At 34.9% G+C, this 17,435-nt stretch overlaps 1 non-coding gene across 1 annotated transcript; it reads left to right on the top strand.

Moving 5' to 3' along the window:
* The first annotated feature begins 17,012 nt into the window (after positions 1 to 17,012).
* On the top strand, positions 17,013 to 17,116 carry LOC124899867. Its single transcript, XR_007057430.1, has one exon. It is a non-coding gene; the product is annotated as a small nucleolar RNA R71 (small nucleolar RNA).
* Positions 17,117 to 17,435: the final 319 nt, after the last annotated feature.

Genomic DNA, 17,435 nt, shown 5'->3' on the forward strand with positions numbered 1-17,435 from the left:
TTCTATTGCTTCCCCATTGACTATTTTGACTAAAAAGAAGGTGAAACTCTTTTAGTCAGACGCTTGTGATGGAATTTTTGAGAAGTTGAAGGATAAGTTGACTTCGGCTTCGGTATTGACCCTTCCTGAGGGTACTGCTAGTTTTGTGGTCTATTGTAATACATCTCGGGTGAGACTTAGTTGTGTATTAATGCAACATACTAAGGTTGTTACTTATTCTTCTAGACTATTGAAAATTCATGAGAAGAATTATCTAACTCATAACTAATATGGGAGATAATTAATATGGATTTTGTTACTGATCTTTTGTGGTCTCTCCAGAAGTTTGATTCGATTTGGGTCATCATGGATAAGATGACTAAGTTTTCTCACTTATTTCTAGTGTGAACTTATTTCTCTTCTAAAGATTATGCTAAGTTATTCATTGAGTAGATCATGAAGTTTCATGGTACTCTAGTTTCCATAGTATCGAATTGGGGTACTCAATTCATATCTAACTTTTGGAGGTCACTTTAGAGAGATTTGGGAACTAAGGTGACATTTAGCACTGTTTCCACCCGTAGAGGTATGGGAAAAAGGAAAAGATGATCCCAATTTTTGGAAGATATGCTTTGGTCTTGTATAATCGATTATAGTGGTAGCTGGGTTGACCACTTTCCACTCATAGAGTTTTCTTACAATAATAGTTATCAGTCTAGGATTGGTATGGCTCCATTTAAGGCATTGTATAGTAAGATTTATAGATCTCCTATCGGGTGGTTTGAAGTTTGTGAGGCTGAGATATTTGGTACAGATTTGATTCACCAAGTTATGGAAAAGTTGAATGTGATTCGAGAAAATCTTAAGATCTCCCAAAGTCTCAAAAAGTCCTCAGCAGAAATAAGGCAAAGAGAATTGGAATTCGAGATAGGAGATTGGATTTTCCTAAAGATGTCTTCGATAAAGGGAGTGATGCGGTTTGGGAAGAAAAAGAAGATTAACCCTTGTTTTGTTGATTCGTACATGCTTTAGAAGAAGGTTGGTAATGTTGCTTACAAATTAGAGTTTTCTTTTGATTTGGACTCTGTTTACCCAATGTTTCATGTGTTAATGCTTAGAAAGTGCGAGGGTGATGTATAGATAGTTGTTCCTTTGAAAAAGGTGGTTATTTTAGGTTCCTTGTCTTATGAGGAAGTATTGGTGGAAAATTTTGATTGGTAAGTCCGTCGGTTGCAGACTAAGGACATGGCTTCAGTAAAGGTTTTTTTGTGGAACCAAAATATTGAGGGAAACAACTTTGATAGCCGAGGAGGATATGATGTCCAAGTATCCTTTCTTGTTCCTTGATGAGAAAAATCTGCTTTAAGTTTGTGTATTTCCTTACCATTTTGTTTTCAAACTTTGTTAAGGGAAGATTGTAAATTCCTTGGTATCTTAGTATTCTGCCTTGAAATTAAGAGAAGTTATGTTTGAGGTCTAACTGTGCTAGCAAATGCATCGTCCTGTCATTCGAGGACAAATGATCCTAAGAGGGGTAGTATGTAATCTAACTGGTTTTTGGTCCTTGAAATTTTCTGGAGTTTTGAGCTCCCTTTCTTGACTATGACTCTCCCTATGAGTCTTAGGGTGTCTTAACGGGTTATGATACCGTAGTCATAAGGTGTCCAAAATATGGTGTTGTAGTTATGATCCTAGTTATGACTTAAGGGTACTGGTTTTAAAGACCAATGACGAGTCATTGGGATGAGGCAGAGCCAAACCATATAAGTTTGCGGCCTGATTCTATTCTTTGAATAAGGGGCTTACTAAGATCCATAAGGAGATGTTACTAGTCACTAGGTGTAATCATAATTGTCCAATGTATGTTTTAATTTGGTTTATTTGTTGATTACGGTTGGAACCTACGAATCGTAGGGTCCCATTAAAAATTTTATGACTGAGTCACATGGTCTGCAGTGTAGGGTACCTAGGTTGTACTGTATTGGTTACGACTCACGGTGATGAGTCATAAGGATTGGCTATTAGTCAAGGGTTGACTCATAAACAAAGGCAGTAATTTCCAACTTTTAAGTTAAGGGCATTCTGGATATTCCTCCCCTTCTCCAAATTGAAACCCATGACTTATATCCTCATTAGGGTATTATTAGCACTCAGAAAAAAGCCAGGTAACTTCTCAAACACTCCAAAGGCTCTTGAAGTCACCCTAAGCATGCCAAGCTAGAGTATCATCAAGGTGGTAATCTAAGGGATCAAAGGTCAAGTTCTCTCAAAATTTCTTCATGTTTAAGGGATGTTATTATTCCTAAAATTTTAATTTTGTAAAAGCATTTGTTTTAAAATATTGTTCATGAGATGTTATGTTGGTTTGAAACTAGTGTTGGGGTTTTCAATGCTTATTATTGAATAATGTTTTCCTATTATTTTCATATGATTATTCATGCTTAAATTGAAGTTTTGAACTTGTGGGTTCTAGGGTATGGTAAATTAAATAGGCAATTAAGAATTTCCCAATCTTGTGACTTTTGAACTGTTTATGACCCTGGTACCATGATGTGATATTTGTTTTTAATAATGAGAAGCATGGAAATTTGTGAAATTGAACTAGTCTTGAACTATTGTATGATATGAAGAAGTTTTTGAAGAACAATGTTTAGATTTAATGAAAAAGAGAGTCGGTCTTCCCCCATCTTGTATTACTGACTAAAGGGATTTGTTCTCCCCAAATAAATGGAAATTATTTTGGCATGTTTTTATTACCTTGCAAGTCCAGTTAGTATGACGATACCAACAATGTAGGACTTAATGTGAAATATAGTTCAATGAATGGGAATGTGTAATACTTGTTTTAATTGGGCACTAATAAGGGTTGTGTAGTTGAGTCGTGAGAGTGGAGGTTCGAGTGATTGATACTAAAAATTTTGTTTTGCGATGCGGGGTTCAAAGCGACCAGGGATGTTTAAGCCCCCCTCAATATTATTTCTTGATTAGAAAGGTTCATATCTCCCTAAAATCATTACATGATTGGGTGCTTAAGTTACCTTAGTATATATTGGGAGGCTCGAGTCCCCATATTATTCTTCTATTCATGTGGCTACACGCACTGTGGCCCAACTAGGGGGAGAGAGTCGAGCCCATATACCCCGTAGTTACATGCTATGATAGTTCAGCTAAACAATCAAGGATAATGTTTTAAGTGCATATTAAACTTTGTTCCCGACCCTAGCATGTGAACAATATATATGTATATGCATTTTGTCATATGCATCAGTTTTAAATGATTTTATATTGTTGATCATGACGTTATGTTATCCTTATCCCTAAGTTATATGCTAGAGTTCACCCCGCTAACCATCTTCAGATGTTGTATACCCATGCAATGTAGGAATTGGCACTACTACCACTCTTCCTACTCAGTGATTAGGATTCAGGATTAGCTCATCAATTGACATTTAAGTTGTGAGTTTCCATGTATCGGAAAATTACATTACATTTCTTGGTCTTTGTAAGAACCCTAAAAAATTGGGAAAGATTATTATGGTTAATTTTTCAATGATTTTTGTTGTAATTGATGCTAAATTGAAGAATATTCTTGCTAGTCCGCTTTAATGGAAGCATTGAATGACCATTTTAGTCTATTTCTTTTCTCATACATCATGAGTAGCTAAACATCTATATTGGGTTTATGTTTGAATATGGTGTAAATATGTATGGGTCGTGATTATTACTATATATTCATTGTTAATGATGGTAAGTGTCACTAATACTTATTTGTTGAATTGGAATTTGTGGGTGAAATCCCCAAATTCCCAAAATATCACATCATCTTTTATAGAGAGATGATGGTATGCTTTTGGATCCTATGTAATCCTTGAAAAAGGGATATTGGTGACAAGGTATTAGTGAATAAAAACTATATGTTAGCTATTCCATTACATTGTCTTAGAAATAAGGATGGATTGTGAATTTGCTATGTCTTGGGAATTTTCCTAGAAATAGTGATGCCCAATTGAGTCTTTGGATAGATTTATTTGCGACACCCATGAGGTATCCAAAAGGGTCCATGGGTGATCTTTTTTGTAGTTGTGGAAAAACTATCATCAAAACCCCTAACCTAGCCTACCCATATAGTCATTAACTAGAGTTCACATTTGATTATCATGTACCCATGCCCTATTTGACCCTAGGAAAAAATATTCCCAAGGTTCATCTCCAAATTAGTTTTTTCTACATTTGTTTCCCTTAACTGGTAGTTTGAGTAGATGTTGAAACAACCGTATACACCATACCCCAAAATTTTAATTTATGTTTTTCATTATGTTTAGACTTTAGGTATATCTTTAGTAACTTTCAACACTAGTAGAATTTGAACACTAGTTACACACTGTGTGGATTTGAACCCAACTAAATTTCGGTTATTATATTTGATAATGATCTCCTTGCCTATTAATCATAGAGTAAGTTGAGCGTGATAAAAATTGCAGAGTTGCTAGGGGCTTTTGCTTTTTTCACCTTATCCACGACTTACACACATAAATGGGACACTTTTCCTTCTATTTTCAAAGATCAAACTCTATTTTGATTCATCTTTAACTCTCCAACAAAGAATGCTTAAGGGTTTCATAGAGAACTTCAAATTCATTTGTGTTTCAGGAAAATTTCTCTTCCTTAAACTCAAATTTCACATTATGGAATTAATTGAATTGATTTTCATGTGATTTAAATTTTGCATTTAGAAATTTGGTTGAGGGGTTTTAACTGTTTCAGATTGAATTACTTGTCCCATATTCTAAGTTAATTATTCATATTTTAAATTAATATTTTTGGTACTAAATTGGTTTATAATTTAAATGGTTGGAATGGGGGACATGGGTTTCCTCAAATTGGATTAATATTAGCATGGAATTGGATGAATCTCAACCATCTTAGTGAATTTTATTTTAATTATAGAAAATTGTTTGATTTAACTTGCTTTTGCACTCAATTCATTGCATTAATGGATAAATGGATATAAAAATAGATTTTGGATGGCCGTTGTGGTCATGACTTGTATTTTTATGTAACTTGGGAGTCTAATGTGGTTATGTTGAATGTTTTGGAATTAATATATTAGTTTGCAAGAGTAATGGTATGATGATACCAAGTGGCAAATGCCTTAATGAATGACTCCTGGATTAATGGTTGAGTTATGTGCAAAGTGATTTTAATTTAGCCTAAAAAGCAGTTTTGTTGCACACCATAAAGGTGTAAGACTCGAGGGGACAAGTACTAAAAACCATATTTGCCTGCATAAGGGTCTATATGATCGTATCCTCGGCACACACTTGATATATCCATATTTGGGATGGTTATTGCCAATGATGGGTTAAGTTTTCCCATAAATTTTTCTCGATTCATGTGGATAACATGCACTGGGGCTTTATCAGTAGAGGGAGCTGAACCCATATAACTTATGGGTGCCTTAACACGGATCAAGCTACACAGTCTAGGTTAATGGTTTTGAAACTGTCATGCTCATGACCCTTACCTGATCCTGACATCCTATATATGTAAATATGAATGTGTGCATGTGATTTTTTATTGATTTTGGACATGGAATTGTGTTATCACTTTCCCTGAGTTAAATACAAGTGTTTTTCCCACTAACAATCTTAGGAAGCTACATAATTTCATAATGTATGGTTTGAAGACTTTTTTCTTTCTCCTATACAACATTAGGTCGATTATTACATTCATTGATTTACCGTGAAGTCGAATCCTCTATCCTTCAGAAGGCTTTGTCATTTTATTATTCTGTCTTTATTTTCATAGTAATTTGGATTCTTTTTTGTCATAGTTTGAGGCATTTACCAACATAGTAGCTATTCAATTTTTAGAGGTTACTATGGATAAATGTGGGTTGGCTGGTTATTAATTGACTCTTGGTTTTCATAGAGTTGTTTATTTATCTTTTTTACTATTAATTGGCTTTTGCATTGTTATTATTATGCTCTAGCGGTTAGGTTAGTTGGTGGTCTCTGGTCCATGGTGGGCTTGAGATACCCATCATGGCCAAGAATTAGTTTTGGTTATGAAAAGCTTGGTATCCAAGCATGATTTAGACTTATAGAGTGCCCACAAATCAATGTCGAGTAGAGTCCTTTTATTGATGTGTAGCATGCCGCACATATAAGGAGGACGCTATAAGACATTTAGGAATATTTCACTTTCCTGTGCTCTATTTTAGGCTATAGAGTTTAGTGTTATAAAACTTCTCTAACTCCTAGATTCCTTGCATTTCATATCATGCCTCCCCAAAAATTTAATATTCATAGAAACTCTGTTGGGAACTCTGTCTTACCTAAGGATAATGTGGAAGGGACCCACCTTCTTTATGGAGGTAGACTCGGTCAAGGGTCCCTGATCCTAACTGTGCTACTCCACATAGATTTCTACCTCTTTCCACTAGTCCCCATTGATCTTTGCTTGCTGGTGACAATTATGCTCAGTCGCCTTGGGGAGATATGACTAATGCAGAGATCCATCGGTCCATTTATTTGCTTACTTAGTTGGTGAAATATCAGTCTCATCAGTTAAATTGTGTTGTTCTAATGCTCCCTCATTTGAGGTCACTAGGGTTGGCCAGATTATGAAGTTGAAACCCCTATCTTTTACAGGCTCTAAGGTTAATAAGGATCTTCAAGGTTTTATGGATGAAATATAGGAAATTCTTAGAGTCATACATGCTCTTGAGTCTGAAGGTGATGAGTTTTATACATATCAGCTAAAAGATATAGCTTATCTGTGGTATGAGGAGTGGGAGTAGTTAAGAGGTAATGATGGGGAGATGGTATTATAGGATAAGTTTTTGGCTGCCTTTATTGATCATTTCTTTCTGCATGAGTTAGGGAAGCTAATCCTGAAGTGTTTGTGAATCTAAAGAAGGGTAAGATGACTGTGAAAGAGTAGGCCTTGAAATTTTTGAAGTTGTCCTATTATGCTCAAGAGTTGGAGTCTAGTCAAAGAACTAAAAATAAAAAAGATTGTTTCAGGGTTATCTCACAGCTTAGTATTAGAATGTAAGGCTTCAATGTTAAACAAAGATATAGATATCCCTAGATTTCATATTTATATATAGTAGGTGAAAGATGAGATGATGAAATAGGCATAGATAAGATAGATGAATGATAAGAAGTTTAAGTACATAGATAAAACTGGGGGGGTTTGTAGAATAGTCAGAAAGATGGTAGATATTGGACATAGAAGAAGAGACAGGGAAATTTTTATTATTCATCTAGTGCTCCTAATCCTAATCCTTTGTGAGATATTAATTTTTTAGGATAGCAGTGGTCCTAAGGCATAGGGTTCCTAGTCTCAACTAGTTGAGCACAGTTAGCCCCACCTTATAATCTTTATAATTTTTGGGGAAAGCTTCACTGTAGGTATTGTAAGGAGGGCAGAAATTAGTGTTATAATTGTTTTCAACTTGGTCAAATGCAGAAGGATTGTCCTTTACCCAAGGTTTCTACTAGACCTTTTAAAGTTTTTTTTGCCACATCATCAGCTCTTGCGCCAAAGGGCACTACTTCTGGTATCGGCACTGGCCGAAATTGCCTTTATGCACTAGCTACTCTTCAAGAGTTTTAGGAGTCTCCTGATGTTATTACTGGTATGTTATATATAGTTTCCCATGATGTTTATTATTTTCTTGATCTGGGTTTTCTACCCTTTCATATGTGACTCCTTATATGGTTGTGCATTTTGGTTTTGGTTGAAAAAGTATTTTGACCCCTTTTTTATGTCTACTCTGGTGGGTGATTATATATTTGATAGAAAAATCTATAGGGGTCGTGTGATTTCTATCTCTCATAGTTATACATGGTGAATTTGATAAAACTAGATATTGTGGATTTTAATATGATCTTCGGGATGGATTAGCTTCATTCTTGCTATGCTTTTCTAGATTGTAGCACCTAAAAGGATAGTTTTTACTTTCTTAACAAACCAATATTGGAATGGGAGGAGTGATTCATAGTACCCAATGGGAGGTTTACTTCATATCTTAGAGCTCAGAAATTAATTTCAAAAGGTGTTTATATAACCTAGTTCGGGTTAAGGATTCAAATTCGACAAGTCCTTTGCATTTGTCCCTATGGTTAGCCAATTTCCTAAATTGTTTCATGATGATCTTTCTAGGATTCCTCTTGACAGGGAAATAGATTTTGGGATTGATCTTATACTGGATATGCATCCTATTTTCATTCCTCCTTATAAAATAGCTTTGGCTAAATTAAAGGAGATAAAAGAACAATTGAAAGATATTCTTAATAAAGGGTTCATTCGTCCTAGTATTTTGTTATAGGTATGCCTATATTTTTCGTGCATAAGAAGGATGGGTCTTTTCAGATGTGAATAGAATATCGTTAGTTAAATAAAGTAATATTGAATAATAAATATCCTCTTGCTAGGATTGGTGACATTTTTTACTAGCTTAAGGGTGCTAAATGTTTTTCCAAGACTGATCTTTATTCGGGCTACCATCAGTTGAAAATTAGGGAGGTTAATATCCCTAATACTTCTTTCCAAACCTGGTATAGTCATTATGATTTCTTGGTTATGTCATTTGGGTTGACAAATTCTACTACGCTTTCATTGATCTTATGAATAGGGTTTTAGCCAATGTATGGATTTGTTAGTTATTGTCTTCATTGATGAAATTTTTGTGTATTCTAAGAGTGAGGAGGATCATGTCAATTAGCTCTGAATTGTGTTATAGACCCTTAAGGATCAAAATTTGTATGCTAAATTTTCCAAGTGTAAATTTTGGTTGAGTGTGGTGACTTGTGTTGGGCACGATATATCTAGTGAAAAGATTAAGGAGGATCTACAGAAGGTTGAGGCAATTAAAAAATAGCCTCGACCTAGAACTCCAACTGGCATTAGGAGCTTCTTGGGCATAGTTCGGTATTATAGGAGGTTTTTAAAGAGTTTCTATTCTATTGCTACTCCGTTGACGAGGTTGACTTAGAAAATGGTTAAGTTTTTGTGGTCTAATTCTTTTGAGGGTAGTTTTATGAAGTTAAAAGATAAGTTAAGTTTTGCTCCAATCTTAACCCTACTCAAGGGTACTGATGGTTTTATTATGTTTTATAATGCATTCCATGTGGGACTTGGTTGTGTACTGATACCACATGGTAAGGTTGTGTCCTTTTCATTTTGATAACTCAAGGTTCATGAGAGGAATTATCTGACTCATGACCTAAGTTGGCAGTTGTGGTTTTTGATTGAATGTTTTGCACCATTATCTGTATTATGTGCATAAGGATATCTATTTGGATCACAAGAGACTGCAGTATGTATTTACTCAAAGGGAGTTGAATCTCAAATAAAAGCGATGTCTTATGCCACTCAAGGATTACAATATAAATCATAACTACCGTCCAGGTAAATATTGTTGTTGATGTTCTTAGTAGGTTTTCTATGGGAAGCTTATCATATATTGATGAGGAGAAAATAGGGTTGGTGTAGGACATTCAAAGATTTTCTAATTTTAGAGCTCATCGTTTAGACTTTGAGGATGGATGAGTCATTGTTCAGGAAATGGTCAAATTATCTCTTGGGCTGATGTGAAGGAAAAATAGGCTTTGGATCCCATACTTATGCAGATTAAGGACGATGTGGGTGTGCAAAACGTTATGGTTTTTTAGATTGAGGGAGATGGTATTTTGAGGTACAAATATAGATTATGTGTTCCTAATGTTGATTGGCTGTGGGAAAGGATTTTGACTAAGGCTCATGAATCTAGATATACAGTTCATCCAGTTTTAATGAAGATTTATCATGAATTAAATTAAATCTACTAGTGGAACAATATAAAAAGGTATTTGGAAAATTTTGTTGCTAAGTGTTTGGATTGACTACATGTTAAGGTTGAATAATTGAGGCCTGGTGGAATATCTCAAGAGATAGAGTTGCCCATGTAAAAGTAGCAAATATTGAATATGGATTTCATTATGTGTATTTCATAGTGTTAAAATCAGTATGATTCCATTTGGGTTATTGTGGATAGAATGACTAAGTTCGCTAACTTCTTATGTTTGAGGAGGAACTTCTCGAGAGAGGATAATTATAAGTTATTCAATTAGGTGATTGTAAAGTTGTATGGTGTTCTAGTCTCCATTATTTCAAACTGAGGTACGCAATTTTATTCTAACCCTTAGCATTTCTTTCAGAAATGTTTGGTTACACTGGTGAAACATAGCACTACTTTCTACCCTCAAACATATGGATAAGTGAAGCGTGCTATTCAGACTTTGGAGGATATGCTAAGGGCCTATGTGATTGACTTTAAGGGAAGTTGGGTTGATCATTTTCCTCTTATTGAATTTATGTACAATAATAGTTATCATTCGAGCATTCAGAAGGCTCCTTTTGAGGCCCTTTATGGTAGAAGATGTAGGTCTCTAATTGGATGGTTTGTGGTTTGAGAGACTAGGTTGTTTGGTCCTAATTAGGTTCGCAAAGCCCCGAAGAAGATGAAGGTAATTATAGAAATAATTAAGACTTCTCAAAGGTACCAAAAGTTTTATATGGATGTAAGGAGAAGTGAATTGGAGTTTGAAGTAAGTGTTGGATATTCTTAAGGGGTCTCCTATGAAAGGAGTTATGAGGTTTGGAAAAAGGGGGAAGATCAGTCCTCGTTACATTGGTCCATTTTAGTTTTGAAGAGAATTGGTAACATTGCTTGTGAGTTGGATTTACCTATGAGTTTGGGATCTATTCATCCCGTGTTTCATGTGTCTGTGCTAAAAATGTATATGGGTGACCCTTCCTGATAGTGTTAGTTGAGGATGTTGGTGTGATGAATTCCTTGTCTTATGAAGAAGTTTGATTGAAATATTGGATACACAAGTATGTGAGTTGAGGGCCAAGGATGTAGCTTCGGTGAAGGCTCATTGGAGAAACCAAAAGGTTGAAGAGGCTATATAGGAAGCTGAGGAAGATATGAAGTCTAAATACCCATTCTTGTTCTCTATGTTGGATGAAAGTGCCTACGGTATGAATTTCATTTTCCTCTTGTCACTTTCTGAGTTTGTAAATTGATTTGGTGTAGTCTTATAATTTTTGTGCTTAAAGTGTCCTAACTAATCATTCGGGGATAAATGATCCTAAGGAAGAATAATGCAAGACCCTTAAAATTTCATTCATTTTATGTTTGACCTTGCCAAGTTTGTAATAGTGATTTCTGACTTGAATTTTGTTTAGGGGTGTTAAAAGGGAAATTTAGGAAAGTTTTGGAATTTTTGAAAAGGTTTTGGGGTCATTTTGGGACCCCGACATAATGAGGGCTTGTAATATCACCATGTCATGGAGGTTACCCTCTATAATAATGGTGTGGCAAGGAGGATAACCTCCGCGATAAGGCCGTGCCACGCCAAGGTGGAAATTTTGGTCCAATTTTATTTTTTGACTTAGGGGTGAGGTGCTTTCGGTCTTTTCACCCTTTCCATGACTTATAAAAATAAAAAGGACCATTTTCCTTTAGTTTACAAATATCAAACTCTACTTTATTCATCTTTAAATCTCTAACCAAGAAAGCTTAAGGGTTTCATAGAGAATTTATAATCCGGGGTCCAAATTTCAAATTGACTTTAAATTCTTATATGTTTCAGGCATCTTTCTCATTCCCAAACTTGAATTTTACATTGTGACATTAATTGAATTGATTTTCATGTGATTTAAATTGTGAGTTTCAAAATTTGGTTGAGAATTTTTGGTTGCAACTGATTGAATTACTCGTCCCGTGTTCTAAATTGATTATTCATGTTTTAAATTAGTGTTTTGGGACTAAATTGATTTATTATTTAAATGATTGGAATGGGGGACATGGATTTCCTCAAATTGAATGAATTTTGGCTTGGAATTGCATGAACGTCAACCCACTTTGTGAATTTAACTTTAATGATGTAAAATTTCATGGTTTAACTTGCTTTTGAACTAAATGCATTGTACTAATGGATAAACTGATTTAAAAATTAATTTGGATGGTCATAGTGCCATGGTATGGATTTTTATGGAACTTTGGATTCCAATGTGGTTCTATGAATTGGTTTGGCATAAATATGTTAGTTTGAGAGTGTAATATGTGACGATACCAAGTGGTAAATCCCTTAATGAATGACTGTTTAGTTAATGGTTGGAATTATATGCAAAGTGATTTTAATTTGGTCTTAAAGGGGGTTGTGTAGCTCACCATGAAGGTGTAAGTCCCAGGGGGACAAACACTGGAAACCACATATGCTGGCATTGGGGGTCTATATGACCATGTGCTCGACAAATACTTGATATATACATATTTAGGATGACTATTGCCCATAGTGTATTTATTTTCCCCTCAAAATTTCCTCAGTTTATGCTGCTAACACGCAGTGGGGCCCTTTCAATAGGAGAGATAAACCCATGTAGCCTATGGAAGCCATTATGACAGATCAAGCTATACAATAAAGGTTAATGGTTTTAAAACTCTAATGTTCATGACCTTTAACCTATCTCGGAATCCTATATATATATATATATATGAATGTGTGCATCTAATTTTTACGGTTTTTGGACATGGAATAATGTTATCACTTTCCTTGAGTTACATGGTAGTGCTTATCCCACTGTCTATCCTAGGATGCTACATCAATTCATGATGTAGTGTCCAAAGACTTTTCTGTGGCTCTTGTACAACATTAGGTGGATTAGCATGTTCATTGAGTTGTTGTGAAGTGTTGAGCCTCTATTTTTTGGAAGGATTTGTCATTTCATCATTCGCTTTTAATTTTCATTGTACTTTGGTTTCTTTTTGGTCATAGTGGGGGCATGTCCCATCATAGTTGCTATTTTGGTTTAGAGGATATTATGGGTATATTTGGGTTGTCTAGTTAAGGGGGTGGACTCCGGTCCATGGTGCGCTTGAGATACCCGTCATGGTCAGGACCTGGTTCGGGTTGTGAAATCAAAGTAAACAATGTGCTAAAGCGAAATTCTCAGATGATAATAGGGAGAATCGAAGGCACTACTAACAATCCTACTTCTCTATATAATCTTATTGGTTTAGTAAATTATCTTGGTTGTTATTTCATGTGGTTGATAACATGATTGTAGTCTTCTGACCCTCTAATCAACTATCTAACTTAGCCTCACAACTACATCATTGAGTGGGGATGCAAGAACTAAGTTAAACACATATTTAATTCTTCTCACATAAGAACCAAATAGGGAAAATTAGTTACATCCCTATCCTAAATGTAAATCATAATTTCAGTTCATTGAATGATTATGAACCTACTCCATATATCCCATATTCTATTCTATCGTTCCTCCTAGCGGGCTCATGACAGAATTATATGTTTATGATAAGGTTCGTGAATCTGTAGATTCTTTAAAACAAGGATACATGAACTACCAACAATGATAATAATATAAACCAACTTAATTAATGAGCAAGAGTCTTAATGTGCTTGTCCTTAACCCTAGATGACGGTGTTTAGCCTCTCATGGAATTAAAAAGAATCATAGGGATAGAGTGCATATAATAATCAAAATTATACTAAAGTAAAAGAATAAAAACCATAATTGAAGCCTACTCAAGTGTGTTTTAATTCCTCTAAGTCATCAAAGGTGTTTACAAAAGAGTTGAAGTGTCCTAATTATACAAGGACCAAGTTGCTGATTTTGACTTAGCCTCCCTGCCATGCCCTTATTGTGCTGTCTAGGGAATGTGGCATGTTGATATTATAGTAAGCTATAGAAAAACCTTTTTATTTGACATAAATGGTGTGTCACACCCTTATAGTGGTGGCTAAGAAGATTGGCACGCCCCTATTACCAAAATTTCCAGATTTTGTTGTACTTTACTCTATGCGTTTGGCCTTTAACTCGTTGCTTTGCAGTAGCTTTTCCTCTTGAATTCCGGATTTTATATAATCCAAAAATCAAGTAAAACATCTCACCAAGCTATCCTATATCATCTAACACCATGAATTAGATCTCACAACACCATAGAATCAAGAAAGACAAGCTAGAATATCACATAGCCCAAGCTAAGAGTATTTTCTTGTTGGAATTCTAATTGAATGTTTTACTTTCAAACATGATTTGAACACACCTTAAACATTATCAACACATAACACTTATATGATCATTTATAAAAAAGTAACTTATTAGGCTCACAAGAAGTCCTAAAAACTAAGCTAATTAAGGCAAGATAACAACACTTAGGTGAATAAATCCACCTACGATCATCACCCCACACTTAAAGAGTTGTTCATCCTCAAACAACTCTTTACTTTAAGAATCATTTAAGGAAGACTTCACACTACTACAATCACAAGTAAGAAACTAAAACTAGAACTACAATGACTATACAGAATGCATGTTTTACGATAAGCTTGTTACATACACTTGCAAGCTCATGAACACTACTTCAAAACATCCTAGACTTACGAGTTGATTCACCACGTTGTTGAACTCATGCATATTAATCAGTCACAGGGATCATATAAGTCACCTAACTATCATCAAACATGTGTCATACCCTAAGAGATTTACCCGTATTCACTCACAGAGATGCAATTTATCACAAGAATTGGTATAAAATTTGATTATGCATGCTATCTCAAAGAATTTAAAAATTAAATAAGATGAACCATAGGCTTTCCCTTAGTGTAGTACTCTACTAATATCAGAATGTTAAGGCTTAAGAACAAATAGGACTTAAAGGGTTGTAATGTAGTCAAAGGGATGGGTAAGAACTATTTTAGCTAGTAATAGTGACTATCTTCCCTAAGTACTTTAATACATCACATTATATATTAAGGTATTCTCTAAAAAACTAGACTCTCACGACTTCTATCTTCACACATCTCATATGTTTTTCCCCATATCTTTTAGTAGTTCACATATATTGAGAAGGGAGTATTTTATATCAAGAAAATATTTAATTTTGATTAAATTTTCTCTTTTAATTACATCACTGCCCACTATACATCAACTTTTTCTACACCACTAGCTACTACTTTGGAACTTTACTTTCACCCTTCTTTTCTTCAATTTTTTCACTCCTTAACCTCATTAATTTCTCAACTAAAGCACTTAGGAACGTAGGATCAAATTACTATCAATGAAGAAAGGGAACAGGCTACATATGAGGCTACCAAGGAAATAGGCTAAGGCTCAATAGGGCTAAATAGGGTAATGCACAAGAGTAGATAAAAGAGGGAATAAACAACATTATTAAAAAATTCCTATATCATCTCCTAAACCCACATTCTTTATTTTTCTTAGCACACACTAGACAAGTTCTAGACAGCTTTATGCAACACGGGCTAAACAAAAGCCCTACTCAAACATGGAACATGGTCAACTCAAGTTGGATCATAACAAACTTTACACCAAGCAATCACATAAATTCAGAATTAAGCCAACATCACACATAAGTCATACACGTGATCCTAGGTTCCTCTATAGTAGTTATTCAACACATCAACATGCTTTTTACAAACAAAACCACTTGAATCGTGTAATCACACATAGCATATAACAAGAACATCTCATTTATTCCAAACACAAAAAATTAAACTTTTACTCCTAAAAATAAAAAAGGATACTGGTTCAAAGGGTGCCCCATGGAAAAGAACTAAAAAGAACAACCATAGGGAAGGTGAAGTTTGCACCTACTAGACTGACATCACAATTTCTAAAACAAACAAAGAGAAAATATTTTGTTATATTTTTCAAATTTACTAAAAAACTGGAAAGACACTAAGAATTAAGATCCTATAGAAGAGCTTCTCCCAAAACTATAAGTATTTTCCCACCCCAAACATAAAAACATAACATTTTTTCCCTAAAGTATAACTAAAAGTTAGGACAAAAATACACTCTGAGGCCTCTAGACCTAGATATTAGCATTTTCATCATTAATTAGGTCGAGGACCTCACACCTAGATTTTGTCATACTCCTTTAGATCTATGGTACTCAGACTTTTCTTCAACGTGTGACTCAGCAATAACAAAAACTAAAATGAAGTAAAACCTAAACTACAAAGATAAAATACCTACCTCAACTTTGGTTGCCTCCAGAGCACCACCTAATTTAGTGTCGCATCACGAACTACATCACTATATCTTCACCATATTCCTTCATCCTCTTTCCCCTATTTGGAGACCATTTTCTCACTCTTTTCTTACCTTTTGAGTGTATACTCTCAAGGTATGCATTTTCATCCATAATAACCTTTTTGGGATCATCTTTTGACTTCCTAACTTCATGCTTAAGTAGTGGATTGGGTAACTCTATGAGACTGTCCGGAGAGATAATTGGTGGTTTAGTCTCCACTACCCTACACTCATCCACTTCCATTCTATGATCATGCCTTAGTCTTAATAATGGACAGGGGGGGGGGGGGTAAGTGGTTTGTAGACTTTGAAAACCACCTCTTCATCATCCAATCTCATTTTAAAAGTGTCCTTTCGAACATCAATTAGTGCTCCCCTTGTTACTAAGAATGAATGTCCCAATATGAGTGGCACCCTGTCATTTGTATTATAATCAAGAATAATAAATTCAACAGGGATAATAAACTTACAAAGTACCCTTATCTCATTACCTAAAAAATTCATGAACTTTGAATTTGCTCGACACAAGTCTACAGATTAACTACTGTTTTCACAAATCTCACAACAAGATGGGATATGTTGGATTGTATTCACCTACTCCTGAGACTAATACACACCTAAATTATATTTTTATCTAATTCTAAAGGAAAGCCAATTGGGCGGCTAATATTGTGATACTATCAACATTAATCATTCTAGTAGACTTTTATATTGCACTTTGGTATTTATCACCATGCTAGTCAGGATTGCATTATGTAATATGGTTCAACAAGGTGTAAAGATCATCATAGGCTTTCTCTAATTCTTGACCACTGAAAGCTGAATCTAGCAAAATCTTTATGTTATGGTCAAGAGATTTAACAAAAGTGTGAGCTAATGCCTTATTTAACTTTAAGTGATGTGGGCATTCCTAGAGAATATATTTGAACCTCTCTCAAGAATGATAAAGATTCTCATCTGGCTTTTGCTTGAAGCTCAAAATCTCACTGTGTAACCTTGTAGTCTTACCTGACGAGAAGAAATAGATGAGGAATTTTTGGGCCAAATAATTCCATATAGTGAGAGAACCTGTCAGCTCATCATTCAACCACTTCTTTGCTTCCCTAAAAGTGATAAGGGGAAGGCAGTAAGTCTCACATAGCCAGTAGAGACTCCTATATGATTGAATGTATAACTGATCTCTAAAACATCCTGCAAGTCAACCTGTTGATCTTCAGGTGACAAGCTGATATGCTACCGACTATTTTGAAAAATTTGCACCATGTTCTATTTTAACTCAAATCTACCTCCAGGTGTTGGTCTGCGAATAATGGAGG

The sequence above is a fragment of the Capsicum annuum genome, chromosome 6 (genome assembly GCF_002878395.1).
Source record: "Capsicum annuum cultivar UCD-10X-F1 chromosome 6, UCD10Xv1.1, whole genome shotgun sequence".
NCBI lineage: Eukaryota > Viridiplantae > Streptophyta > Magnoliopsida > Solanales > Solanaceae > Capsicum > Capsicum annuum.